Below are 27,787 nucleotides of genomic sequence, written 5' to 3'. Positions count from 1 at the left end.
ATATCGTCTGGTTTTTTCATATGCTTTATAATTTTCTGTTGTTTTTGGCCTCGTGGCATTTGCTGAACTTGATAGGGTTTTTTAGGGTTTGTAGACCAGTTGAAGTCCTTATCTCTAATTTATCAGATCTACAGCTTCGTGGAGTACACTTTCTCTAACTAACCAGCAGGTGGCGTCCACGAGCCACCTGTTCTCCACAAGCCAGATCTCCCCTGCTTAGCCTTTTTGGTGAGTGGGGGAGTGAGTCTTGTGGGGCCCAATTGGTGTACCAAGCTTGCGTGTGTAGTTGGTGTTGCCTGCCCTGTATGTGGGGCGTGTTTCTGGGCAGTCGGGGAGGGGGGGTGGCCCTAACAATCAAATCTCCCTGATGATCCTAGAGTTTTAAAGCTGCTGCAATAGTCTAATCCTTCAGTTCAGTCCTGCCACAGTTTGTCTCTGCCACTGACCCACAAGTCTTTGGTATTGGCGTATGGCTCCTGAGACTTGCAAGTGGGCCCCTCTTCCAGGCCGTGCACCCCGGGTCCTCTGTTGAGGGATGACTGTGCTATGTCACAGGTGAGTGCCGTCCCCCCAGGGCAGTTCTGGGCTGCTGGGCTGTGTAGGGAGGCTCCCAGTCTGCTCAAATGATGGCTGAATGGGGCTTTGTTAATTCACACTGCTCCACCTTCCCAGCTCTGGGACATTCAGCTGAGGTTGCAGGGAAGGCTAATGTCCACACCCAGTTTTGTGGTGTGTGCCTGTTATTTGAAGCACTTCCGTCACACTGGGTTGTCTGGGCAGCTCTGGGCTATGGGGCTGGCGATGGGCAGGAGTGTTTCCTGTCCCCCAGGATGGTGGCTGTGAGCGGACACCCCCCTTTTCTTGGGAAGTTGTGTTGTTTAGTGAATTTTCTCAGCCACTGGATTATTGCCTTTTGTCTCAGAGCTCTCTTAGTTCTGCTCTTGACTTGCCGTGCCCAAATTGCAATTCTTTGAAGCTTTCTGTATTGAGCTTCTTAGAGTAATTGTTTTAGAAAAAGCAAAAAGGATTTAAAAAAAAAAAAAAAAAAAACGGCCCCCCTCAGAGATCTAATGGGTTATTGAAATGCTAATAGACAAAGCAACCAGGGCCATTAAGGAAAGGTGCACAGGGCAGAGAGATCAGCTTTGCTTCGGGATTTGCATATGTGCCTCAAGGCCTGAGCTCCGCCCTTCCCCCCTCTGCGTTCACCAGAACTCCAAAAATCCTCCGCTTTTATTTTGGAGTTTTTCGTGTTGTTTTTTTTCTATGCCTGTCTCCTCTCTGCTGGGCTGGCTGCTCTCAGAGTCTCTGGTGTCTGGTCTCAGTCTATCTGTGGTTGGAGTTTGAATCAGTAGAATGAGTTTCCGATAAGAGCAGCCACTGCAATTCTCCCTTCTCCTTCCCGGAGCTGACAGCCCCTCCTCCCCGGGGACTGAGCCTGGCAGGTAGGGGCGCGGGTCCCCTGGCCACAAAAACTTACAGATTTCGCTGATCTCATCAGTTCCACGTTTTCATGAGTGTTGTATGAAGTATGCCCAACGTCAGATTGCTCTGTGGTGTCCAGTCCACGCAGTTCCTGGTTTTTTACCTACTTTCTTGGAGGAGTAGCTAAAACTTACAGCTCACCAGTCTGCCATCTTGCCCCGCCTCCCATTACTTCTTTTAGATTACAGTCAGGATTCAACTCCCTTTGGAAAAGATTTTAATTAATGATTTCCTAGGTATGTGGTTTGGTCTGTATCCAAAGGCAACTGTTTATTGTTTCATTTTATCTCACCAGTAAAATTATGAGATCCTTAAATACAGAAATTGTGTCCTTTTTTGGGTTTCCGTAGTTCCCTAAAAAGGGTATTTAATGAATCACAACTAATGCCTAATGGAGAAGCAGAAATACAGCATTTGTTCTGAAATTGCAGGCAGTTGTGTTTTTGATTGTACCTGTTCAGTGAAAATAATCATTCTTAATTATTTTTGGATGAAGTATTTTGTATTTTTCAAACTTTGCTATATAATAAAATGTTAAATCTTAAATCAGTCAATATTATGGCTGTTCCCAAAGGTTGCCTACCTCTATAACTTGAACTTTGTGAGGAATTTAAGATGATGTGTTATATATAAAACTGGGAAAAAAAATGTTTAAAATCCCATCTTAAGTCCACTGCTTTCATTTTGGAAAACCATGCCTCAAAGTGACTTGCTCCATGTTACACAGCTAACTTATGGCAGAGACTTCAGTGTCAGTGCCTAATTCCTAGTCCATTGTTCTTTTTCTGAAAATTGATTTTTTTAAAAATTTCTTTTTAATGTGTTCTCTCTTTTTCATATTGTTTTAGAAAGAGGATTTTCTTTCAGGCCTCTTTCTGTTAATAGTATTCCCATTTGCCACGTCAAGATATGAAACCCTGCATCACTCTACTTCCTCTGGCTGCAGAAAATCAAAAGTTAAAAGTGCCTGTGATCTATAATATCTTTTGTATTCATTATTTTCTTTCCTTTGCATCCACCACGCTATTCAGGTCATGCTTAGATGCTTGTTAGTTTGCTTCTTAATTCTCTGTCTCTGGTATCATGTCTCTGGTATCATGTCTCCTAACTCATTGTGGGTAACGTTGCCATATTAACAAATCTTAAATCATGACTTCTTTTTCAATTTTGTTTATGGTATTTACCTTTTTCTGGAAGATTCTTTTCCTACCTCTCTCTGTATATTCAAATGTTGCACATCCTCCAAGATCTAACTCAAATCTCATTTCTTCCTCAACAGTGGACACTTCTACTTAAACAGATTGCCACTTGCAAAATTTGGTGTCAGTTGGTGTCTGTAATCATTTGACACCTAGAGTGCTAGGTGGGGAAGACTTGAGAGATCACTTATTCTAGTCGACTTTACAGTTGAGTAAATGTATTATCTAGAGTTATACGACTTACATCAGTCACTTGGGGGATTCAGGGCAGAGATGTAATTATACTTAAGTATCCTAACCTCTAATCCAGAATTCTTCTTGTATAGCACACTTCCTTTAACTTAAAGTGCCTTGTCCTTTTAGATGCTTTTTCTTGAGTGCATATATTATTTCACCCACTTGAAGCCAAGAATATTGTTTTACACTTTGTTGTAATCCTCTTCATGTTTTATAAGTAATAGGCCTTAATTCATCATTATTTATTTTGTATAAAATAATTGCTTTAGGATAAAAGTAATATTAAAAATAACATAATTATTTCCATTTGTACAGATATTGATGACCAAAGATTATACTGCTTTTATTTAAAGTGATGGAAGAAAAGTTTTAGTAGTTTTTAGTTGGCAGTTGGCATCTGTTTCTAAGTCTTTACTCAACAAAAGTAGAAGGAAAAAATATATAAGTGAAAAATTCTCTGGGTATATTTTATTGCTAGTTAAATGGGTTTCACTTGTTTACAATGTCCAGAACACTGATTAGACTAAAAACCTAGAAATTTTATCAACTGTCTTTATTGTTTTAATGTTATCAATGTCTAAGGAAATAAAAGGTTTTATTAAAAAAATTATAACACATTGTATTAATTAGAAATATGATATAGTTCTATTATCTTAGTTATTTAGCCACTGTTGAAAACTATCCAATATTGTCTTTTCAAGTTTTAAAGTTTTATGAATATATCTGATTTAAAGCATGTAAGTAAAGCAACAAGAATTATAGGAAATATGTAGACATTAAAATTCTTTTCCAATTCAGCACAAATAAAAATGATAGTACATTAGAGGGAGCTTAAATATCTATCAGGTGAATAAAGCGTGGGTTTCATACTTATAGTAGGGGATATATCTATCATCTGCTTTAGATGTATTAGAGAGGTGATGTCAAGGTGAAAGCAGGCTTGCAGAATGGTTGAAAATCATTGATATTCTGACTGTAAATGGCTCAGTGGCAGATGGAGTCTTTGTCAAGGAAGAAAAATGGCAGCTCTGGAGCATCATAGATGTTTTGCTAGCAGCTTAGCACAGAGGCTGTGACCTTCTAGTATTCAAGAGTTTTTCCTATGCTTTAATAAATTTTCCTCAGCTTTTATTCACCTAAATTAGATAAATAGTAGTCGTCGTATTTCAGTACAAATTGAGGTGTTTCATTATAAAGAAGCATAAATATGTTTTACCTACTTTTTAAAGAAGTAAACTTTTAAGGAAATGTGCATTTCTTGGTATTAGAAATATTTTTCAGTTGGTTTTAGTTTAAAAAACTAAAAGTGTTTAATTAAAAAATATATTGTTTCAGAATCATGGAATATTAAGGCTAGAAAGTATGTTAAAAATCACAGACCAGCCCTTTCATTTTAGAGTTGAGTAGACCAAGGCTCAGAGACTGATTTAACCAAAGGCACTTCTCTAGGTAATGAAAAATGCTCTGCATGTCAAGTATCTTTATTTAAGAAGGTAAAAGAAACTACTCTTTTTAAATTAAACTTAACATACCACATAGTACCCCTACTTATTCATGACAGCTACATAATAAGGGTACATAATTGGAGACTTTTATTTACTATTCAATTGCAGGTATTTTTATTGGAAAGAATTCAGGTTTTTAATTTTAATCTATCACTGGGACTGCTGTATAGAAAAATTTTTGTTGAATGGATAACTTATATCTAGGTTATAAAGTTGTATATGCCTAAGCTATGTCCTTATTCCTTAATAAATATTTTATTTAAATCAGAACCAATTCAAATATTTAGCTTCTGTTGACTTATTTGGATAATTTAAAAAATTTTTAGACATATTGCATTTCATGTTAAAATATTTAAGGGTTTTGTAGATTGTATACTGAGATATTTTGCAGAATTGCTGCATTTATCAGTGAGAATTTCTTGCAATGTTTAGAGGAGTATGTGTCTCCATGAGGGTATGTTATCATGTAGTGTGTTCCATAAGAGATCTGACCTATATTGAAGAGTAGTAAGTCATGGCTAAAATTAAAAGTGGTAGCATTACACACCTAAAACCTACTAAAGCACTTGGCAGTTGCTAGAGTTATAAAAAGTAATCACTGGTACATAAGAGAAGAAAATGGCTGTTTGCTTTATGAGGTCAAGATTGCTGCATTATACTCTCTTCCAGTACCCGAAGTTGTACTCTTTTGCAAGCCAGTATCAAAAGAGATGCAGATAAAGAGAAATTTAACAATTAGACCAAACTGCTGTCTGTACATTTTCTAAAGATAAAATTGTACCACGAAATGACTTTAAACCTTTTTGATTAAGAAAAAGAATTTGAAACATTAGGGCTGAAAATCTTCAAAATCTTGGAGTTTTTCTTAGCGATAATACTGGACAGATCTTTTAGATAGAATGTAAGCATGAGAAATATTAACTGCAACATCATAAAAGAGAATACTATTCATGTCAATGGCTATGTTGTATGTAATTATTTCACCTAATATCTACCGTAATATGAAATAAGTATACTCAGATAGAGTTTAACTGGTAACCATTAAATTATTCAACAACTAATTATTGAGTGTATAGCACACCCAGGTACTGAGGATAAGGCAGTGAACAAAACCGGCTGCGACTGCACTCATGGGGCTTACATTCTAAGGGCAAAAGAGACAACAGACAAACAAGTTAATATTTAATATGTTAAATGGCAAACAAACACAATGAAAAAAGATAAAACGAATTAAGGGTCATGAGTGCCAAGAGTGTGGAGTTGATATTTGTTATAGGATGGTTGGTGAAGGCTTCTCTTATAAGATGACAATTTAACAGAGATCTCAAGGAACTGAGGGAGCAAATCAATGCAGGTAGCTGGGGGAAGACTTCCAGACAAAGAAAGTAGTAAATACAAAGACACTGAGGGAGAGTGTGCCTGGCATCTATATTAATCAGGGTTCTCCAGGGGAAAGAGAACCAACTGAATGAATGAATGAATGAATAAATAAATAAATAAATAAATAAATAATGTAAATATTATGAGAGTTATTATAGTAATTGATTCATACAACTGTGGGGATGGGCCACAAACTGGGAACTCCAATGAAAATTTTGGATGAATTCCCCAGGAGGAGCTGGCTTGCCGAATTAGGAATGGAGATTCTTCCTTCTGACTGCTGAAATGATAAATTCTCCTTTTAAGGCTGTCAACTAATTGGATGAGACTTTTCTCATTGTTGAATGCAGTCTCCTTATATGATTATAGGTGTATTCAGCCATAGTTGCAATCCAGTGACTGACGATTTAAATCCATGAAATATCCTCATAGTAACAATCAGGCCATTGCTTCTTTGACCAAACAACTGGACGCCATAACCCAGCCAAATCGACGCATGAACTTAACCATCACAGCATGTTCCAAGAACAGTAAGGAAACCAATGTGACTAAAGTGATGTGAGTGATAAATGAAGCCAGAGATATTTCACACAAACCTGCGTTTAAGACTTTTTTTTAAAATTATTTTTGGAAGCAAAATCTTAGAAGAAAAAGAGATTTTATGCGAAGTTTATTGAAATAAAGTGTACATACAGTAAAATCCATCCTTTTTAGGTATACAGTTTGACTACTTTTTTTTTTTCAAAATTTCCAAATACTCCTGTATTCACCAAGTAACAAATCCCCTTTCCTCCTAACCCTCATCCCTTTATAACCTCTAATCTACTTTCTGTCTCCATCAATTTCCTATTTCTAGATATTTCATATAAGTGAAATCATACAGAATTTGTCTTTATGTGCTTCGCTTATTCCACTTAACACAAAGTTTTCAAGGTTCATCCATATTGTAGCAAGTATCAGAACTTCATTCCTTTTTATGGATGAATATTTCATTGTGCATATGTACCACATTTTGTTTATTCATTCATCTGTTGATGGACACTTGGATTGTTGCCAGCTTTTGGCTGTTGTGAAAAATGAGCATTGGATTGCGAGTATTTGTTTGAGTCCTTGTTTTTAATTTCTTTGAGTATATACCTAGGAGTGGAATTGCTGAATCATATGGTAATTCTATATTTAACTTTTTGAGGAACTGGCATACTGCGTCCCAGTGGCTGCAATATTTTGCATTCTCACCAACTTTTGATTTTTTAAGAGAAGATAAAAAAATATATATTCTCTAAGCTTAGCCAAGGCCCATATGGTTGCTAAACCAGCAGTCCACAATGTAGTTTTGGTATAGCATTGGTTGTATGGAATGGGTATTGCCTGAAAAAACAGTTCCATGGTCAAATAAGTTTGGAAAACAAAGGGGTTAACGGTGAACAAAATTAAACACGTATTGTTTTGGTAAATAACAGAGTTTTTTAATATCTTTTAATGTGCCTAATGTGTTGTGATCTCCAGCTTACTTGACCCTTTTTTCAAAGGGCATCTTTCTTATAGGACAAGTGTTTTACGTGCTGTTTTAGACAAACCTATAGGTTAACTAGAGATTAATAAAGGGATTTTCCACAATTGCTGTATTATAACTTCTCTACTCTCCTTAAGCAAACACCTTTCCCTGTCCTTTTTTCAGTAAAGACTGCATTTTTTTTCCCTTCATGTTTCTCAAAACCATTCTTTTTTCTCTATGATGCTTAAATCTTAAAGTAGGTTTGCATCATGCCTCATCTGTACTGTCAGGAACCTCTTAACTGGTCTCTGCCTCTGGCCTTGCTCTGTCCAAATTCATCATCCCCTCAGTGATGGTTTAATTGACATCACAGATCTTTCCATGTCCTTTACCTACTTACATTCCTTTACGAGTTTCCTTTTATTACAGTACAAAATTTAATCTCATTTGCATGACTTATGAAATATTTTACTATCTGTCCCTTGCCTACAATATAGAATTTTGCCTCAATCTCCGATACTTTGGACTCTCTAAATTTAACTATTTTACTTCCTCAAAGCAAGCAATGGGTTAACAGTTCTTTTGCCTTTAGTCAGTGATGTTACCTCTACCTGACATAGCCTTCCCCCTGCTATTAGCCTATTTCTCCACTCTTAAAGGTTTAAAGGTTAGAGCAAATGAGATCTCCTCCAAGAACATTCTCTAGCCATTTCTGGTGAATTTAAGTGCCTCACCCGACTTGCCTGTCACTCAGTGTATAATTCTGTCAAAATTCTTAAAACAAAGAATAAAAATATGTATTGTCTCCACTCTCAATAGCAAATACCTTGTACCTGCCTTAAATGCCTGACACCTTAAGTTGGATATTCAGTAGACATTGAAATTAGCTTTACAGTAGTAGTTGAAGGCCTTCCGATAAAAGATCTAATTTCCTTTTTTTTATTCCATTTTGAAACATGTTTGGATCATAGATTCACAGGTAAACCATAGAACTATAAAACTTTCAGAAGAAAACATAGGGGAAAATCTGCAGGATCTTGTGGGAGAATTCTTATCTGTGATACCAAAAGCATGATCCATAAAAGAAGACTTCAGTAAATTAGACTTCATCAAAATTAAAAACATTTACTTTTCAAAAAAACCCTGTTAAGATGATGAAAAAATAGGCTACATACTTGGGGAAAGTATTTGCCAACCACACATCTGAGAAAGGACTCATATCTAGGTTATATAAAAACTCTCCAAACTCAACAGCAAAAATACAAACAGCCCAATTTAAAAAATGGGCAAAAGGCATGAAGAAACATTTCACCAAGGAAATACAGATGTCCGATGGGTACATGAAAAGAGGCTTTAGATGATTAAGCAAAAAGTAGGTAATGGATTTGGGATGTGACAAATAAAATGTTTATTCTTCAAGTATTCCACCTTTTAATATGGACTTTTGAGGTTAGAATATTAGAAGTTACTAGAATTGGTATACACATTGTTAGGTACACTGAGAAATTTTCTAGATGAGCACTTCTCAAAACTTTGTGTCCATAAAAATCACATGGAAATTTTTAAAAAATGAACTTTTCATTAGGTCTGGGCTGGGACCTGAGATTGTGTCTGTGTACCAAATAATATCAGTTTTTCTGGTCTATGGAGCAATTTTCAGTAGCAAGTATCTAGATGACCTCACCAAGCCTATCACCACATTTTAGGATTATATCCTCTGCCCTAGTGAAAGTAGGTTTTTGGTATTGGCCTAGACATTTGTTTAAACTGCTTCTCTAAATTTTGCCATTTTAATAGAAATTTTTGTTTTTTAGGGAAATGCTTTGTGTGCAGATTAACAATTGCTCTGTGACCATGTGGTTCTTTTTCTACAGCCATCCTTTCAGGTTTTTTAATTAGTCTGCCTTGATAAATATTAGACTGTCAGTGACTACTTTCAGATAAGTTTAGGAAAGAATATCTACTATACAGTTTATTTTTCTCTCAGAACTAATTCATAATTCCTTTTGTTATTTTGCAGAATATTGTTTGAGTTTAGACATTAAGATATTATGAAAAAATAGGAAACAATTCTTCAGTTTGACTTTGGCTGCTGAAGTTGTTGTAATTGCTGCTTTTTTTAAAGCTGCTGTTATTATCATGAATTTGTAGCAATTATAGACCTCAGCAGGTTAGTCTGTTAATTTTGTCTGTGGCATAGGTGAATTGAAAATGGAGTTTGTGTAAACAGACAACCAATAAAACAATTTAGTTAAATAGCTTATTCTCAAAAGCTATCAATTGATTCTGGGGAACTTTGATGCTTTTCTTTAGATGTTAATATCAAATGCTTTCATTGCTTTTGTGCTTTTATAGAAAATTGTAATAAGTAAATCCAATATTTAAGAAAATTCTCACAATTACTTTTTTTTTGACAAATGGTAATTTACAATTAACACTTGTAGACCAGAATAGTAAAAGCATTTAGTAGTGGTAGTAGGGATTATAACTTTTTAAATATTAGAATAATTTTCATATTGATAGTTATTATATCTGTCCTGTCATTTTGTCTGATAATTGTCAGTAATAGAAATTGCTGGAGGAATTTTATTATTGCAAAAATGACTTTAAAATGTATTTATTATAATATTATTATGTTCTTCTTTCTTACTAAGTAAGCAAGCACTAGCCTTGCTATAAAAGTTTCTATATGGAATCTGTCAAATGTTGCTAATTTTTTTTCTGATCTGATCCAGCAGTTTTCTGTAGAAATGAACCTCCCCTTGTTTCTTCTGGAGCATCCATTGATTTTTTTCCCCCAAAAGGTACATTAATAGTGCTGATAGAGGCAGAACAATTGGAATTTACATTAAAAATAAATATGATGAATAAAAAGCAGTGCACTATAATATTATGTAGTCTTGATTTTCTTTATCAAAGTTCCAAAATTTAAAGGACAAAAATATGGAAAATGTCAAGGAAAAGTGAACGAAAGAACAAACGATGCAAAAAGAAAATGACACTGAGGTCTTGGTTTAATACATATGTATTCCAGGTTGATGGTTGATTTCATTAGCGAATCTCATTGTTATGCAGTGTCTGTTCTTCTGCAGCAAAATGAATATTGTATTCTCACAGACTCTCTGTGTATCTATTATGTTGCAGTAAATGAAAATATATACATTTCTAGCTTTCTTTGGTTTACTCTTTCCTTTTTGTTTTAAGGAAAAGAAAGAAAATTGAACTATATTATTTTGTTGTTAAGTTTATGCAAAAGCTTTTTCAGTTTGTATTAAGGATATCTTTCCTACTTTTGTTCTCTGAAGTAAGCAATTATAAGGCAGTTAATAATGTAAGCATTTTAATTATCCTGTAACTTTTTAATGAATAGAATGTAATCATGATTGGGATTTAATCTGATAAGATATGCTACTTAATCATATGCTTTTAAACATTTTTAGATGTAAGGAGTGGTTTTTCTTATTGCAAGAAAATATGTTAATCAAGTTGTAAGTATTATGCCAAATCTGAATATCACTAACTTTTGCAATAGCATTTAGAAAATATGCAGTTGAAAGTGTGTATTGAGATTACTATACTAAGATTTGAGTTTTCATAAAATAGTAAAATCAGAAATAACAATTTCAGAAATTACACATAGGAGTTCTTTTGATAGTTATAAGAATAGGCTGCATGATTCTTTGGGTTATTGATGTGAGCTTAGAAGTGGATCAAACTTATTGGACACAATCGTCATTTAATTTCAGTTATTTTGATAGAGTTCTCAAAGTTGTCCTCCCAACTAAATTTTTCAATTTTTGATAGAGTTCTCAAAGTTGTCCTCCCAACTAAAATAATCTTTTGACAAGCTTAAGAGAAGAAAATCCAAAGGTTTAATTAAATACGGATTGATTGTATACCATGCAGAAATGAACTGTATGGTAAAATTTGGCCTTCTAGAGCACTTCTTACAATCTTACTAAATATATTGACTCTATCAAACAAATACGCACTCTTATAGATATGTGCAACGGTTTATTAATTCATTATATTAATTTGTAATTAGAGTGCTAGATATCAAACATTTTATTATTCATGGTATGTAATATAAAACAATGAACTTCAAGGTATAGTAAGGGAGATCCCCCAAATAATTAGAGTAATTTAGAGCTAAATCATGTAGAGAAAGGAGGTTTTATGGGCCCAAATAGTCAGGGAAAGGGAGGAGTATCTTGAAAATGATAAGACCTAAACTGATAACAAGGTAGGGGAAGTAATGGGGAACAACATAGACATAATCTGGGAGGTTAGAGGACCTGTTTATCTCACATGAAAATCAGACTGTAATATTGTTAAATTTTAGAAGTGTTCAGTCCAGATATAGTGTATTGTGAGCCTTGCATTTTCTTGTATAGTGAAATGGGATATAAGATATTCCCTTTATATTGATTTTACTTTCTCTTTTAACAGATCAATAACATAAAAAGTAAATGCTCTAAAAAAATGGAAACGTCTTAGTTGGTGTACTGGTTGTGAAGACAGGAATCTAGGAGACTAAGTCAAATTTCCATACCATTGTTAGAAATGCCAAACTGAGGAGGAATGAAAATCACACAGAATGGGCTCCCAGGCTGTTAATTAGAGCAGAATAATAGAAAATCACCAACAAAGAAGAGAGTAACTTTTTAAATTAAAAAAGAGATCCCTTTAAGATATCTGGACTTACCTACCAGTATCTTCTCCTTCACCTGATCGGCAACCACCAGTATCACTTGCGTGCCCATTTTATGTACTCATCTAGCAGGAGAACTTGAATTTAGAAAATGGAATATGGTTTAAGGAGTGTGATTTAACAAAAGATCTGGGGATTGTTGGTACATGTTTAAAGACCCACTTAGATAATTCCTTATCAAGATAGCTTTTTTTTTTTTTATTTCATCTTTATTGAGATATATTCTCACATACCATACAGTCATCCATGGTATACAATTAACTTTTCACAGTACCATCATATAGTTAGGCATTCATCACCCCAATCTATTTTTGAACATTTTCCTTACACCAGAAAGAGTAAGAATAAAATATAAAAGTTCAAAAGAACACCCAAATCATCCCCCCCATCCCACCCTATTTTTCATTTAGTTTTTTCCCCATTTTTCTACTCATCCATCCATACACTGGATAAAGGGAGTGCAGTCCACAAGGTTTTCACAGTCACACTGTCACCCCTTGTAAACTACATTGTTATACAATCGTCTTCGGGAGTCAAGGCTACTGGGTTGGAGTTTGATAGTTTCCGGTATTTGCTTCTAGCTTCCGATACATTAAAACCTAAAAAGGGTTATCTATATAGTGCGTAAGAATGTCCACCAGAGTGACATCTCAACTCCATTTGAAATCTCTCAGCTGGTGAAACTTGGTTTCATTTCTCATCCCCCTTTTGGTCAAGAAGATGTTCTCAATCCCACAATGCTGGGTCCAAATTCATCCTTGGGAGTCATATCCTGCATTGCCAGGGAGACTTACCCCCTGGGAGGCAGGTTCCACATAGAGGGGAGGGCAGTGTGGTTCACCTGCTGAGCTGGGTTCTCTAGAGAGAGAGGGCCACATCTGAGCAACAAACAGGTACTCAGGGGGAGACTCTAAGGCACAATTATAAGCAGGCTTAGCCTCTCCTTTGCAGTAACGAGCTTCATAAGGGCAAGCCCCAAGATAGAGGGCTGGGCACACCAAACTGTCAGTCCTCAGTGTTTGTGAGAACATAAGAAACAATCCAGGTGAGGAAGCCAAACACCTCTGCATCCTCCCCTCCCCCCGGCTCCTCAGGGGAGCTCTGCATATATATTTTTGTTCTCTGAAGATGGCTTGTTTGGGCATAACCTTTCATTGTGTTTTTGATACTGGCTTACACTGAGGAAGTATTAAAAGAAACTTTCGTATGAAATTTATTTTAATTTCTGTTAAGGTGTTGATGAGAAAACTTAACTGTTGTATTACCAGGTATTGAATTATTGAAAAATATAGGACAGATTTCTCTTAATTCTGAGTACCCAGAAAAGCTTTGGTGCTTGTTTTTAAAATTCTTCTTATGGAGAATAAGAATTTGGTAATTTGATCATTTCCCACTTTATTTTGATTGCTAGGAAGCTCAGAGCTAAACCACCCATATTTTAGAATTTTGCAAGACCTAATGATAGATTGGTACAGAATTTCTGTTTGGGATGATAGAAAAGTTTTAGGAATAGATGGTGGTGATGGTAGCACAACATTGTGAATGTAATTAACAACACTGAATTCTATAATTGAAAGTGGATAAAATGGGAAATGTTTAGGTTGTCTATATATTACCAGAACAAAAACTAAAATGAAAACCCTTAAACAATTAAAAAACAAAACAAAACAAAACAAAAATAAACTTAAAATAGGCTTTTCTATGTTCCATCTTTACCTGTGCTTCATCTTTCTCACTTTCTCTTATTTTCCCTTTATTCATATTACTTTATATTTTGTAAAAGAATTCTTTTCTGCTGCTTATGTTTCTGCAAGCCACCTTAAATTATTTTGGTACAAGATGGGTTATAAATAACCTTTAAAGCTTATGTACTGCCAGTGGAAAGCAAGCAAGTAAAGGTAGGAGCCTTTCTTCCCTCTCTTGCCCCCTCCCTGACTCCCCACTTCATTTTACACATTTTTTTTTGAAGTCGTGGAGGATTACCCTCCTCTGTGGTGACTGGACTTGCCCCAGGGGCCAGGGGAATCCTTTCTGAAGCTTTTTGCCTATATAGAGTCACCAGGTACAGTTAATTGTGCAGAATGTCCCCTTACCGAGAAGCCAAGTACTGCTGAAAAATACCCTAGAGGAGGGGAAGTTGCCTTTTTCTCATCTGTCAGCTCAGAGGGAGAGTCTTTTTCTAACTCATGGAGTGCTACATATATTATCCTGGTTTTTGTCCCTGACCTTTGGACTAAATTGTAAACTCCTAATACTCAAACTTGCTGACTGTTGATACAAACCACCTTGAATGAAAGAAAATATCAATTTTTTTATGCCTTTTTATGTTTTCACTTCATCATCCTCTAAATTTGACCCATTATGAGAAATAAAGATAGTCATGGATACTTTGTAATAATACTTTTCTAATTTTAAATTTTGTTTTGTTTTGGTATATGAATTACATATTCAAGGAAATCTATTTCATAGGAATGATGTCTAAGTTTTTTGTAAAGGAAATAATGTCTTTGTTTTGCATTACAGGTAGCAATAGGATTTTCTGAAATATTTAATTTCGCCAAGAGGTTCAGCTAGAACTGTTAACTCCTTAGTTGTAGTTTTCTGAAAATTTGCTGTCCATTTCATGTGTTACAGTTGTAAAGGTGATGATTAGTGATGTTAGCAACTTGTGTTAATGTGGTTCAATACTGAACACACATCCCTTTCAAATGGTACATTTTAAGTGTCTATAATGAGACCTGTGATTCTGGCCTTTTGACACAGTCCTTAACTGCTTGGGTGCCCTTTTGGTTGTTACTGATTTTATTATAAGAATTTTGTTTTGTTTTTGTTTTCTGTTTCAGTGCATTAGAATTTTATTTTGTAAGTAAACATAATTTAAGTAATATAATTTTAATACCTTGACATGATTATATTGTTATAAAAGAGTGAAAAAGAGCTCTTTGCGTCAAAATTAAAGCATGCTACGTTCACATAGGTAGGACATAGATGCATGGCATTACTAAATATAGAATTGTTACTAAATATAGAATTGCAAATTTGACAGATTTTTAAAATATTTTTAAAGTAGTGAATTATTTTATCATTTGGACAGAGTGGATTTTGTTTTTGTTATATACCCATATAGAATGATAATTTAAATCAAGCTTTTTTCAACTATATTAGAAACTAAAGATTTTAGAAAACCAGCAATTTGAGGGAAAAAAACTAAGGACTGGGAAATTTATTTTTTAAACTTATGATGTCATGTTTTAAATGCACATAGGTAAATATTATAAGTTTTGTTTTATTTTTGAAATATGAGTATAAAATGATGCAGGAAATAGTTTCAAGTTATGTGAACTTTTGGATTCATGTGATTATTTGGAAGTTTTTTCAAAGACTGCCAAATAAATTCGAAAGTAGTCTTATGTTGCAGGAGCTTGTCCTGATAGAAATAGACTTACGCTTTGACTAGACATGTTAATTATGATTTTAAAACTATAACTCAGAGACAACTTTTATCTACTTTTCCTGAAGTAGTTACAATTTGCATGTCTTTTAATTAAAGACTTCATATTTAGCAGATTTTTGAGCAGTTATTCTTATTAATTTGTTAACCTTTTTAGCATTGCCTTATTTTTATAAATTGTTTTCCATAAGCAGTTTTGAAAATCTGATTAAATTGTGGTAGTTTTCAAGCATTCCGTATTATAATCTTTGAGTTTTTGAATGTCAGGCATAACCCCTCCTTAAAAAAGAAAGAATGAAAAACAGAGGTAATCTCTTTATTGTCTGTTTTGATGTTAGTAAAATTAAGAATGAACAATTACTTGAGACGTCAGCCTTACCTGATTTAGTTTTGTCACGTGAGCATTCACGTTTACGGGTGATCTAAGTGCTCCACCTGCTTTTCAGTTTGTTTACCAGGAAATAAAGATGTGTAAACTGCAGGAAGTACTATTTGACCCTCTCCGACAGTATCTCATTACAATAATTGCTAATCTCTGAATAAGACAGCCATGTTTTGTGAGTAACTGAGAGAGAGGTTGTGTTAGGTAGATTTTAGGTGTTTCAACAAATAGAGCATTGTAAATGCCTACTTGGATCATGTTTTCATGCTTGGTTTTGACAAAAGACATATGGTGACCTTTGGGGTCAGCAAACCTAGGACACAATAGTAGGTATTCTTTCATTCCTTTTAACTGAAAAATATCACGGCTTGTTGTTTTGGAGTGCTGTCACTGCTCTGAATCGAAAGGATAATGGCTACTTCCTGATTAAACCCACTCTCCACAGTAAGCTTTTAATGTTGTACTGTTTGTCTTTTTCTCCTGTAAATGAAAGACTATTTTGTGTTTTCTTTACTTTTTTATCATTGTTTTTTAATATCTGTTATAAATATATACTGAAGTTGAAGTTTACAATTAGAGTAGAAACTACTGTTTTAAGTTTGGTGATTTCTTTTTAATGAAAAAGTATTTCTGTTTGATATCCTAAAACCATTTCATATACTTATTGTAGATTTTGCTGAAGAAGTTAGCTAATCTAGAAATTCCTTGAAATTATTAAAAAAGCTGCCACTCTCTTGGCACTCTAAGTAAAATAAAAAAAAAAAAAATAACTTATGTAGTAAATCAGACTAATGTTTTCAGGGACTATTTGGATAAACACTAATTTTATTTTGAGGCTTTTGGAAATCTCATAATTCTGTTTACTTGTATTGTCATAATATGTTGATAAATATTTTAATTATTACCTTAAATTCTTGTTCTTAAATTAGTTAAGAAATCCTTGTGATATGAAGACAATGTTAAATATTCAGAATATAAGAAGGAAGTAATTAGCTTCTTAGTTTTAATCCTAAAGCTGGTAGTCAGTCCATCTGTGTGGTCTTGGGACAAGCATTTAAACTGCTTAGCTCAGTTTTCTTGTCTACTATCTACGTGAATATTAAGTAAAATTTGTGCATGTTTGTTTATTTCTTAATGGTAGTATTAAATACAAAAAAAATGAATTTCACAAGTATTTTATAAAATGGAGAACTGACTCTGTAGACAGATGGAATAGGAAAACATTTAGAAGTCACAATAAACATGGAAATAATAGAAAAATCTTATAGCTTTAAAATAAACAACATCACATTGGCCTTTTAATTTGTTCAGAAATCTTAATTTTGTGCAGTCCTTAATATAACATTACTAAAGGATTATACATTTCATGGAATACGTGACTAAAATGAAAAGTGGAAACTTGGAGATGATTTAGCAGAGTCCCAAAAATACTTAAAATTTTAAACTTTTTATTAAAAGTTTTAGTCCTGAAAATGAGATTATTCAAAGTAGATGGAAGAATGTATGCACATATTATAAGCCTGTAAGTGTAGGTAAGATGTTTAGTTTTTAAACTAGCATTGGATATTTTGGCTATATAAAAGTAAACATATTATGAAATTATTAAACATTCAGAGCAGTTACTGAAGAAGTTTATACAACCTAATATTCAGAAATATTTTTAAAAGTTCTGGGATAATGGAAATAGAATCCCACTTTTGTTGAGAGAAATAAGGTACCTTCTTTTACAAAATGCTTAATAGGATTAGGCAACTCACAGTAATTATTAACATGAATTATTGGCACATTCTAAGTCTATTCTGAAGGCTATGTTTTAGTAGATATTCTAGCTTAATCAAGTTATCCAAACAACACTTACAGTAGTTCTCTTTTAATTTATGGCAGCAAATAATGGATGTCATTTATTGAGTGTTTAATATGTGCACATCACTTGGCTAATGGCTTTACTTGTCTCATCCCATTTCCTATTCATGATAATTATGTGAGGTGCAGGTTCCATCGTGATCCCCATTTTATTGACAAAGGAATAGTAGAGAATTTAAATAACATGATCAAGGTCCTTTAGCCAATAAGTGCCAGACTCAGAACTAAAAACAATAATAGAATCTAGAATTCAGAACTCAGCCTTCAGTGTCATGCTGTTAACTATTATGTTTATATTTTTGAGATAATAATGGTGCTTACAACTTTGATTTAGATGATTTTATTTTTCGTCAATTTATCAAATATTAAGGAGTACCTATACTAAGTGTCAGGTACTGTAAGGGAGTACCAGGGATAGCAATGGGAAGCAAATCAAATCCTTATCTCAAGAAGCTTACAGTCTAGTAGAAGTGGCAGAAAATTAATAGGCTATTTTAGTACAGTATGATAACTGATAAAATGGAGAGAAGCAGAAGATGCTAAAGGCAGCACAAAGGAGAAAGGATTCTAATGTATTCCTTTATTTACACATTTATTTTGCATTTTTTGTGTACCATCCTAGGTACATGGGATATGTCAATAAGTAAAACCCTGAAAGATTCCCTCCTTGTGGAATTTATGTTATAGTGGGGGCAGAAATAAAGAATAAGCAGAATAAATAAGCAGATAGCACATTAGAAGGCAATAAGGATTAAGGAGGAAAGAAAAGGTAGAGCAGAATAAGAAGGATAGAGTGACGATGGGATATGGTGGCTGGGAATGACTCATGGAGAAAATAATATTTGAGCAAGTACTGAAGAAGTAGCTATGTGGGTATCTTTGGTAAGAGCCTTTCAGGTAGAGGGCACGAGGCAGGTGCATTTCCAGGGAAATGAATGGAGGCCAGTGTGAATTAGAGTAGAGTGAGGGAGGGGGAAAGTCTGAGAAGGTATTGTCAAAGGTAATAGGGAGGGTTATATCAGATCCTGTAAGGCCTTGTAGACCACTGGGGGGACTTTGAATAGATCTGGCTTGCATTCTTAAAGGATTACTCCACTTGCTATCTTGAGAATGGACTGTAGGAAGGTGTGGACCACCAGTTAAGCAGCTTTTTAAGTAATGTACCTGAAAGTAGTGATTTAGATAAGGGTGGTAGCAGTCAAATTCTGGATATGTTTAAGGTACAACCAGAATGATTTCCTGATGGGCTGGATGTGGGATATGAGAAAGAAAAGGAGACAGGATGACTCCAAGGTTTTTGGCTGAGCAACTGAAAGGATGGGGTGTTTCCATCAACTGAGATAGGGAAGGTTTTCAGTTGGAATAGATTTGGGATGAGAGTGGGGAATCAGGAATTTGGTTTTGGATGTGTTAGTTTTGAGATATGTAGTAGATAGGTAAATGGAGATATGAATATACAGTCTGCAGAACAAGAGAGAGAAAGATCTGCAGTGGTGATACAGATTTGGGAGATGTGGATTTAGAGATAGAATATGATGGCATGAGTCGATATGGGAACAACAATAAGAACGGAAGATAAGGAAGAAGACCAAGGACTGAGACCTCAACATGAAAAGGAAGAATGAGCAAAGGATACTGTTTTGGTTTGCTACAGCTGCTGAAATGCAATATATCAGAAATGGATTGACTTTTATCATGGGGGTTTATTAGTTCACAGATTTACAGTTCTAAGGCCATGAAAATGTCACAATTAAGGCATCACAGGATGATACCTTCTATGAAGAAAGGCCAGTGGTATCTGAGGTCCTCTGTCACAATGGAAGGCACATGGCCAGAGTCTGCTGGTCATCTCCTGGGTTTAGCTTCTGGTTTCCATGACTTTATCCAGACTGTCTCTGGGCTTCTGTCTTAGCTTCTCCTAGGGGCAAACTCTGGGTTACATATCTTAGCCTCTCTGAACTCTCTTCAAAATGTCTCTGCCTTTTATCCTCTCATAGAGGACTCCAGCAAGGGAACTAAGTCCCAACTTGAATAGACGGCGTCACATCTCCGTGGAAACAAGCTAATCAAAAGGTCCCACCCACAATAGGCTGGTCCCCACAAGAATGAATTAAAAGAACATAGTTTTTTCTGGGGTACATAACAGATCCAAACCCCCACAGATACTGAGAAGGAATGACCACTGAGGCAAGTAAAATCCAAGCATGTGTACTGTCTTGAAAGCCAAGCAAAGATGTTTTAAGGAGAAGAGATTAACTGATTGTTTTGTAACAGCTAATGAGTGAGATGAGGACCATTGGACTTAGCACTGGCTACCATGCGAAGACCAGTTGGAGTGAAGGGCAGGGGCTCAAAATCTGATCGCAGTAGGTTTAAGAGAGAACGGGAAAAGAGGAATTGGAGACAACCATTAGAGTTAATTCATCAAAGTTTGAGCAAAGAAATGAGGCTGTAGCAGAAAAGAAATGGGGTAGAAACAGGCTGGGAAGTGGGAAGAGGGGAAGGCAGTGTGTTCTGTAAATATACTTCAAGTCTGCTATTTTGATACATCTCTCAAATTTTTATGCTATTTTTTTCAAGGGAGGAAAACAATTATTTTTCCTGTTTTCCTTTCTCTAACATCTTCCTTCTATTTCAATATCATACCCTAAAGACTTCTCTTAAGTATATCTATTTTAATGTGATTAATCATTACATGAGCCTTTTAAGTAAACAAATTTTGGTTGGCTCCCAAAACACCCTTTTTATTGTTACTAAACTATCTGTGCAATTTGATATTTTAATAATTCTGTTTAAGATTAGAATTATATATCCTGAATAATTCTACTTAGGTATAAAACATTTACACATTAAATGTTGGTATGTTCCTTGCCTCTTTTGTTTTATGTTTTATTTTGATGCAATATCTTGTCTTTGATTCAATTGAAGAAAAGAAAAATGGCTAGTCAATCAGAAAACTTTCTGTTAAAAGTATCTTATTATTGCCTATTTTCTAATAATTATGCTGAACTAAGTCTGTTACATCCTGGATTAATTGTAACAGAATTGTAACGGAATGAGTATTCTGATTAATTTTACTCAGAATGCTTTCTCTTAACCTTTGTCGTTGAAAATTGTAATTAATGTATTAGTGAGAGTATAAAATTGAATTATTTTTGATGATTAAAAGATGGTAGAGGTCTCCTAGGTCCTGATTTGACAATTTGAGCACTACTAATCTAGTTTGGTAAACAAAGTATAAACAACTGTTAAATATGGGTCTTGATTTGATAATTTGAGCAACTAATCTAGTTTAGCAAACAAAGCATAATCAAATATTAAATGTATAACAGCAATTTAAAAACACCAGAAATGTCAAAAGGAGTATAAGATTATTTGCTAAATGAATGACAAACAAGTAAAATATTATGAATTAATAATAAGATAAGGATTGCTAGAATGACCAGGGAAGTCTTGTTTAAAGAAAATGGACCAGAGCAAGGTCTACAAGCATTGAAGCAAGCACTGAAGATCTTCAAGCATTAAAGAAGGACTTGAAGCACTAATTTTTATTCTATTATACTATAGATATAGAATATTTAAAAGTTTAGGCTGACTGAATTGTAGTGTGCTATTAGGCCTTAACACAAAGAAGATATTTTTCGTAAAAGAAAAAAAAAGAGAAACGAAACAAAACCATATGTGTGAGAACATGTATATGTGGAAAGAGCCACCTCTTAAAGTGAACGTAGAGAAAAGTAATTAAGCCTTTTGGTTCTATGTAAACCCAGTTTTCCTCTAATATTTTATAGGATGTGGTCTTTGAATTTGGATTTCTCAGCTCTAGGAACTCCATTGTAAAATGATAGGTGACGATGTTCCCACAAGTAATGGATGTAACTGAGTGTATTTCTGCTCGTTTTTAAGATATTCGTTTATATTTCCCCTTTTTTGCATTTAAAGTAAAATAACTTAATTATTTCTGACTGGAAATTTTTTCAGTATTTTCTTTTTAGTCATTTTGTATTTATTTTGCCCATATATGCTAACATTTTATATTTTGTAAGTCTGAGAGGCAAGATTATAGACATTTTAGTTGGCATTTTGAGATGAACCTTAAAAGTGTAAATTCTGGAATTAAAAGTGAGCTAGGAGAAGAGTGTTCTCCTATCATTTCATGGATCAGTGAGGTACCACTGAGTCAAAAGGCAGTTTATTTCCGTTTATTTCACTGGCTTGATAAGATGATATGACCCATGTAGCAATATAGAAACTTTTTTTTACCTAGTTACAAATGTCTCTAGAAGGGTTATAGAATATCATAAGCACACAAACAAAAATGAATTACACTCATAGATTCAATAAGGAAATAATCAGAAAGTAAAAACCTATATAATGGGTCGTCTGATGAGAATATTGTTTAGGAATATCAGAGAAGCAATTTCTGGAAATAAAAGGAAGACTAAGTGAATGCTTCCTTTAATATTTCATCAAGGGGTATACATCAGAATATTTGATGCATAGGAAATTTGAAAGAGCCAGTAGTTTTGAGAAAATTGATATGGGATGGCTTGTGGAATTGTACTTTTTTTTTTTTCTTTTAAGCCTCTGAGGTGAATTGCTTTAATATTTATTTGAGGTTAGTGAATCTTTCCACATCTAAGAAGGAGCTGCGAACGAGATTGTGAGGTTTTTAAGTCAACAACAAAGATTAGACTTAGAGAAATCTTTTGGGAAGTGTTTTCAGTTCATGAAAACCAAAAAGACCGTAGTCCGTTTTGGCAGTATAGTGGACTAAATACCTTATGTGACTTACTGATTAACAAATTAAATAATTAGATGAAGTATTTTTGAAGTTTTTATTGTGGCATTGCTGAGCTAGCAAGAAAGTAAGGAATTAAATATTACTTTTATTTCAAAATATATCTAATTTCAATTAGAAACAGTATGATCCCTTTTGAACCTCACTTTTTAAAATTTATTAAAAAGTTAAAACTTTCACTTTTTAAAAGTAATTGTACCTTACACTTAAAAATGGTTAAAATGGCAAATTGTATTGTATGTTTTGTACAACCAACTCTTACCTACATTGTCCCTTGTCATTTTTCTTCTTTTAGTTCTTGGTTTATCATTCAATTTAGACAATTACTTGTCAAATGTGAGGACACCTCATGAGTGCTAGATCCAGTTTTATTCCCAGTTTCTTAGTGCACTGATAGAAAACATATCTCATTTTCCAAAATCAAATTAATTCCTGATACACAAGCAGACACACATTCATATAAACTTAATGCCCTAGAACTTTCTGGAACTATATATATATATATGTGTGAAATTCAAACAAAATGTTTTTTAAAAAGACCATTTCTTTTCTCTAGGAAGGAACTTCTTTTCTTAACTTGGGAGTTAATTCTTATTCTTTCTAGACCATAATTTCATCATCTTTCTGGTTAATTTCATTATTGCCATTTCTTGAGGTTCCATTCTAGATCCTGATGCTTCTACACTTTGCATACTAAAGGAAAAGAAAAACTATGCACATAAACTTGAAAGTTAATATTCCAATTTCAAGAATTATCACCTTTGTTGATGTAATGTTTCCATCCATTTGAAAGCTTTTTCAGTTCCTCTAAGATGATAAGGTCAGAGTTAGGATTTGAGTGTGTGTCTCTGGCATACTCTCCAAGTCTATCACATCTATCATTCATTTCAAGATGCTACCTATGATCTTGTTACCAGTAACCCCATTACACTGGATGCAGTGGTGTTCAAGGTATGTTGGTGGCCTAGCCTTACTGTGAAAACACCAGCCTTTTCAGGATAATAGCAAATATGGACAAACTAGACAACCGGTAAATAGGGATACTGGCTGAGTATTTCTACTGTTCTTCCCTGGTCACCGTTTTCCATCTTTGTTCCTTCTTCCAAGATGGTCTAGAATTCTTTTTTACCTCCTCACTCTCTTGTAGTTATTTGAAGTCTGAGTTTCATTACTGAGCCAGCTATTGATTGGTTGCCCAATACATTTTTTTCTAGGGTTTTTTGAAGATTTTTCCAGGTTTTAGACTTCTCTTCAGTATGTCAAACTATATTTTAGATAGGAATCCTCAATTTTTGTGTCCTTAGAAACATTGAAATCTCCTCTGCTACCACTCAACCCCTCTTTGATTGGCATCTAGCATCTTTCAGAAGGCCCTCTTTTCTTCTTATCCCAATTTAATATTTGAGGGCCCCATGAATCTATAATTGTCATCACCATAGTTCAGATACCTTAGTAAAGATACCAGTACTTCTCTGTTGGCTTATCCTGGAAAGTATTGCAGCTAGTATTGAACAGGGGGCTTGTATCTGAGTGATGGATTATTTATCAGTTCTATCAGTAGGGCTAATTTTTGGATCCTTACCTCTTAAATCATTTTATCTGAGTTGTTACATTCTCTCACTTGACTTCACTTGACTCATTCTTTCCCTGTCTTATCCTCCTCTTCAACCTAGGACACAAGTAACTGAGGGCAGAAAGCAATTTCAGGGTGTTAAGGACTGGGGAGAGGAGAGGAAGACATTGGTGGTAATGGTGTTGCCTTTGTTGGCCTATATTCTAATAGATAACACAGTTTCTGAAATGCACACTGTCTCACTGTCTTTTTTAAGCTTTTCTCAGTTGCAGTCCAAGTGTTAATATTGTCCTTCCTGGAGTTTTGGAGTTTTTCCTGGACCAGCCCTTCATAGTTCTTTGTGGAGTTACTGTACAAGTACCAGGAGATATTCCTCCATCTAAGCTGCTAATAGAAGTCTACATCCTCCTTCTAGGAGCTTTTCTTCTTTTTTGCCTAAAAAGGATCTGTATATTCTAGTATGTTTGTTTCGTTATTCATTCCTTAGACATAATATTGAAACTGAATGTTATGGATACTTATTTATACTAGTGTAATATGGCATATTACAACTCAAATCTCCTGGATAGCTGAGGCAATAGGTCCCATTACTAGGCCCAGCTCCCTTCCCATCATCCTTGTTCCCTCTGGGAATGAGCAAGATGGAGCCTCACCATAAGTTAGTTAACCTGATGAGGGATTCATGAGTGGGTGGAAAGCCTTTACCCAGGTAGTCACATGTCCTTGTAGAAACTCTTTTGAGCGGTGTGGGAGTCCTTTTCATATACCTAATGTCTATATTAAACTTTGATTTAAATATTCTTGTTCTAGCCAGCCTACCAACCAGCCCTTGTAAGATTTTGGTGAGGGGAGGTACTGAAGATTCTTGGAAGACAGAGATGCTTGGTTCAGAGTTTTCTGTCCTTGTTGGCTGGGAGTTCTCAGACTTGTCCTAGACACCTCCCACCCTGAGTACTTGCCAGGATGGAGAGTGCGATATACCACCCACTCAGTTTACCAGTGTACCTATTCAACCTCCACTATCAGTAAAGCCAATTATTTTCTTAAGCCTTTGGTTTCAATTCTAGTTTATATCATCTCTCTTTATACATACTACAGTTATTTGGGCAAAATGTTCTCCATCTTTTTTTTTTTTCCCTACCTGGCTTTGGGAACCTTAGGACAATGATGAATTCTGTTTTCTTCCCTTCCTGTCATAGGACCTTCTCATCCAAGCTCTCTGTGTATTTTTCCTGTTCCTCTTGAAACCATCTTAATCCTTCATCTTATTTTAGCAGCTTTTTTATTTTATTTTATCCATTTTGGTTTATTTTATTCAATTTACTTGACCAGTTCATAATAACTTATTGAAAAGATATTCTGAGTTGCTTTTTTAGGTTAATGGTTTTTTGGAATTGAAGAGGTTCATACATAGCTTGTCAGTCCTCTTGGATGTCTCTTGATTCATTCATTCAACAAATATTCATTGAGCACCTTCTATGTGCCAGGACTATTTTAGGCTTCTGGAGGTAGTGTTGTAAAAAACAGAAAAAAAAAAAAAAAGATAAAATAGTCAACAGTCTTGTAAGAAAGATAGACAATAAACAAGAAAAAATAAGTAAAATATATAGTGTGTTAGATGGTAATAAGTGTTAAGGAGAGGTGGTAGTGGTATAGTGATGAAAGTTTAAATAGAGTGGCCAGGGAAAAGCCCCATGGAGAAGGTGATATGACAGGATATTTGAGCATTCTGAACTCAATTACTTGAGAAAGAAAAAAAAAAGATTGCTGATGTATTATATAAACCTTAGTTCCAAGCATTTTAGGCAATCTGAGGTTCAGAGATGTTAAATAAATTGCCCAATGTCAGATGCTATTAATTAGTACCATAGCTTATTAATTAATAAGAATCTAGGCCTTGTTACTCCCAACACTCTTCCTTTTTTTTTCTTTTCCTCGTTTATGTGGGATATGAAGGTGAGATAGAGTTGGTTGTTATATATATTATTGTTATGACTTTCTGCTATTTACATGCAAGATCTAGAATGACTTAAAATCAGTTTTTAGGTTGATAAGAAAACATAAGCAGTGATGAAATTTGTTACTTCTCAATAAGTACAAAATTATGCAAGATCTTAAAACATATTGTATAAGTTGATATTCATATTTATCACAGAATGAGGGCTGCCTCAACATAAGATGTAATGTTTTTCTACTATTATAGTAGTAGGTAGGATTGGATTAACTGATAGAATATGTGAATGGCATGCACAGCAGGGTAAGGACTACTTTATAATTTTAATGTGGTCATGGGGGGTCTTTAACAAAGCAGCCAGAAACATATGAGTTAGCATAAGGTACCTTTTAGTTATTTAGAGAAGCTAACATTTCACACAAACTGTAAATGTAACCATCAGATCAGAAAAATGAGGTAAGAACATTTAGAGAAGAATGGAAAGTTGATAGGATTGATTGAAGAAGAGTAGTATCAAATAGCAACTGGAGAATAGGTTTAAAATTAGGACTACCAAGTGTGTGGCTAACTTTCCCAGGTCCTGGATATTTATTGTTGAGTTTGGAGTGATAGATTAAAGGAAATGTGTAGGGCTGGCTGGCCATTTCTCCGTTTCAGAAATTGCAAATTTGATAGGATTCTTTAGATATTGACAAGTATATTTATGAAAACTAATTTTAAAGTTTTTCCTATGTAAAACAAATTATAAAAGTAAGGATAGATTTTCTAACTCTGTTTCTTCCTCATTTTTAAAAATTAGCTGAAAATTGGTGATAAGTATTAACTCAGGATTCCTCATCTTTAAAATTGAAATAATAATACCTGAACCTACCTACTTCAATATTTGTTATAAGGATAAAATGGGAATACTATGTGCATATTTTTTACAGATTATTAAGTTTCATATAAATTTTAATGATTATCATGCATTTTCATTGTCTTTTATTAAGATCTTATATTCTAGGCTGTAAGGATCTAAAGATGATAGGCATAGCCTCTGCTTCTCAAGGATGTCAGTCACAATGTGGTAGGAAACCAAATATCAAAGCAGAAAAATTGCTGTACAGTACAGTATTATAAGTGCTTTAATTAGGGAATATACAAGAGCAATGAGAAAGGAGTACTTAAGGATTCCTCAGTGAGTCAGAATGGTTCCCTGCAGGAGATGATACATGAGATGAGAACAGAAGATGTCAGGAGTTTGACAAGGAGAAAGAGAAGAATATTTGAGGGAGAGTGAACATCATGTACCAAACACATGGCAGATGTAAGGGAGACTGTAGTATATTGGGGAATTGGCAAGAAATTTGGTCACTTAGTGTATGAGAAGAGAATGGAAGAAGAGGCCAAAGAGGAAGTCAGAGGCCCCATTAGGAAGAACTTTTTATCCCAAAAAGAGGGCCTAAGATTTTATTATGTATGTGATATTGAGAAACTGAAAGATTTTAAGTAGGGGAGAGGAAGGATCAGGTTTCTGTATTAATAGGATTACTGTTTGAAGAAAACAATAGGACTACTGTTGGCTGAGTAAAGGAAGATTAGAGGAAAGAGAGGCAGAGAGACCTGTTAGAAGGCTATTGCAGTATTTCCAGTAAGAGCTGATTCAGGATTGCACTAAGATGATAGTGGGAATGGAGAAGGGATGTTTAGGAAGCAGAATCAGTAGAAGAGAGTGAATAGTTTATATGGCTTAAAATCTCACACTGCTCTCT

The 27,787-nt window shown here is 34.5% G+C and overlaps 1 protein-coding gene across 12 annotated transcripts in view; it reads left to right on the top strand.

Moving 5' to 3' along the window:
* BAZ2B (bromodomain adjacent to zinc finger domain 2B) overlaps positions 1-27,787 on the top strand; it is a 496,556-nt gene that overhangs the window by 235,736 nt on the left and 233,033 nt on the right. The window contains exon 1 of one of the 12 annotated variants that reach the window (XM_037849034.1): positions 15,668-16,171. The exons of the other annotated variants lie outside the window; for them this stretch is intronic. The gene's annotated coding sequence lies outside the window, so the exon portion shown is untranslated. Of the gene's footprint in view, positions 1-15,667; positions 16,172-27,787 lie in introns of those variants that run through there. 12 annotated transcript variants of the gene reach the window in all.

The sequence above is a fragment of the Choloepus didactylus genome, chromosome 9, assembly GCF_015220235.1.
Source record: "Choloepus didactylus isolate mChoDid1 chromosome 9, mChoDid1.pri, whole genome shotgun sequence".
In the NCBI taxonomy this organism is placed as follows: domain Eukaryota; kingdom Metazoa; phylum Chordata; class Mammalia; order Pilosa; family Megalonychidae; genus Choloepus; species Choloepus didactylus.
This window is presented reverse-complemented; position numbering and strand designations above follow the sequence as displayed.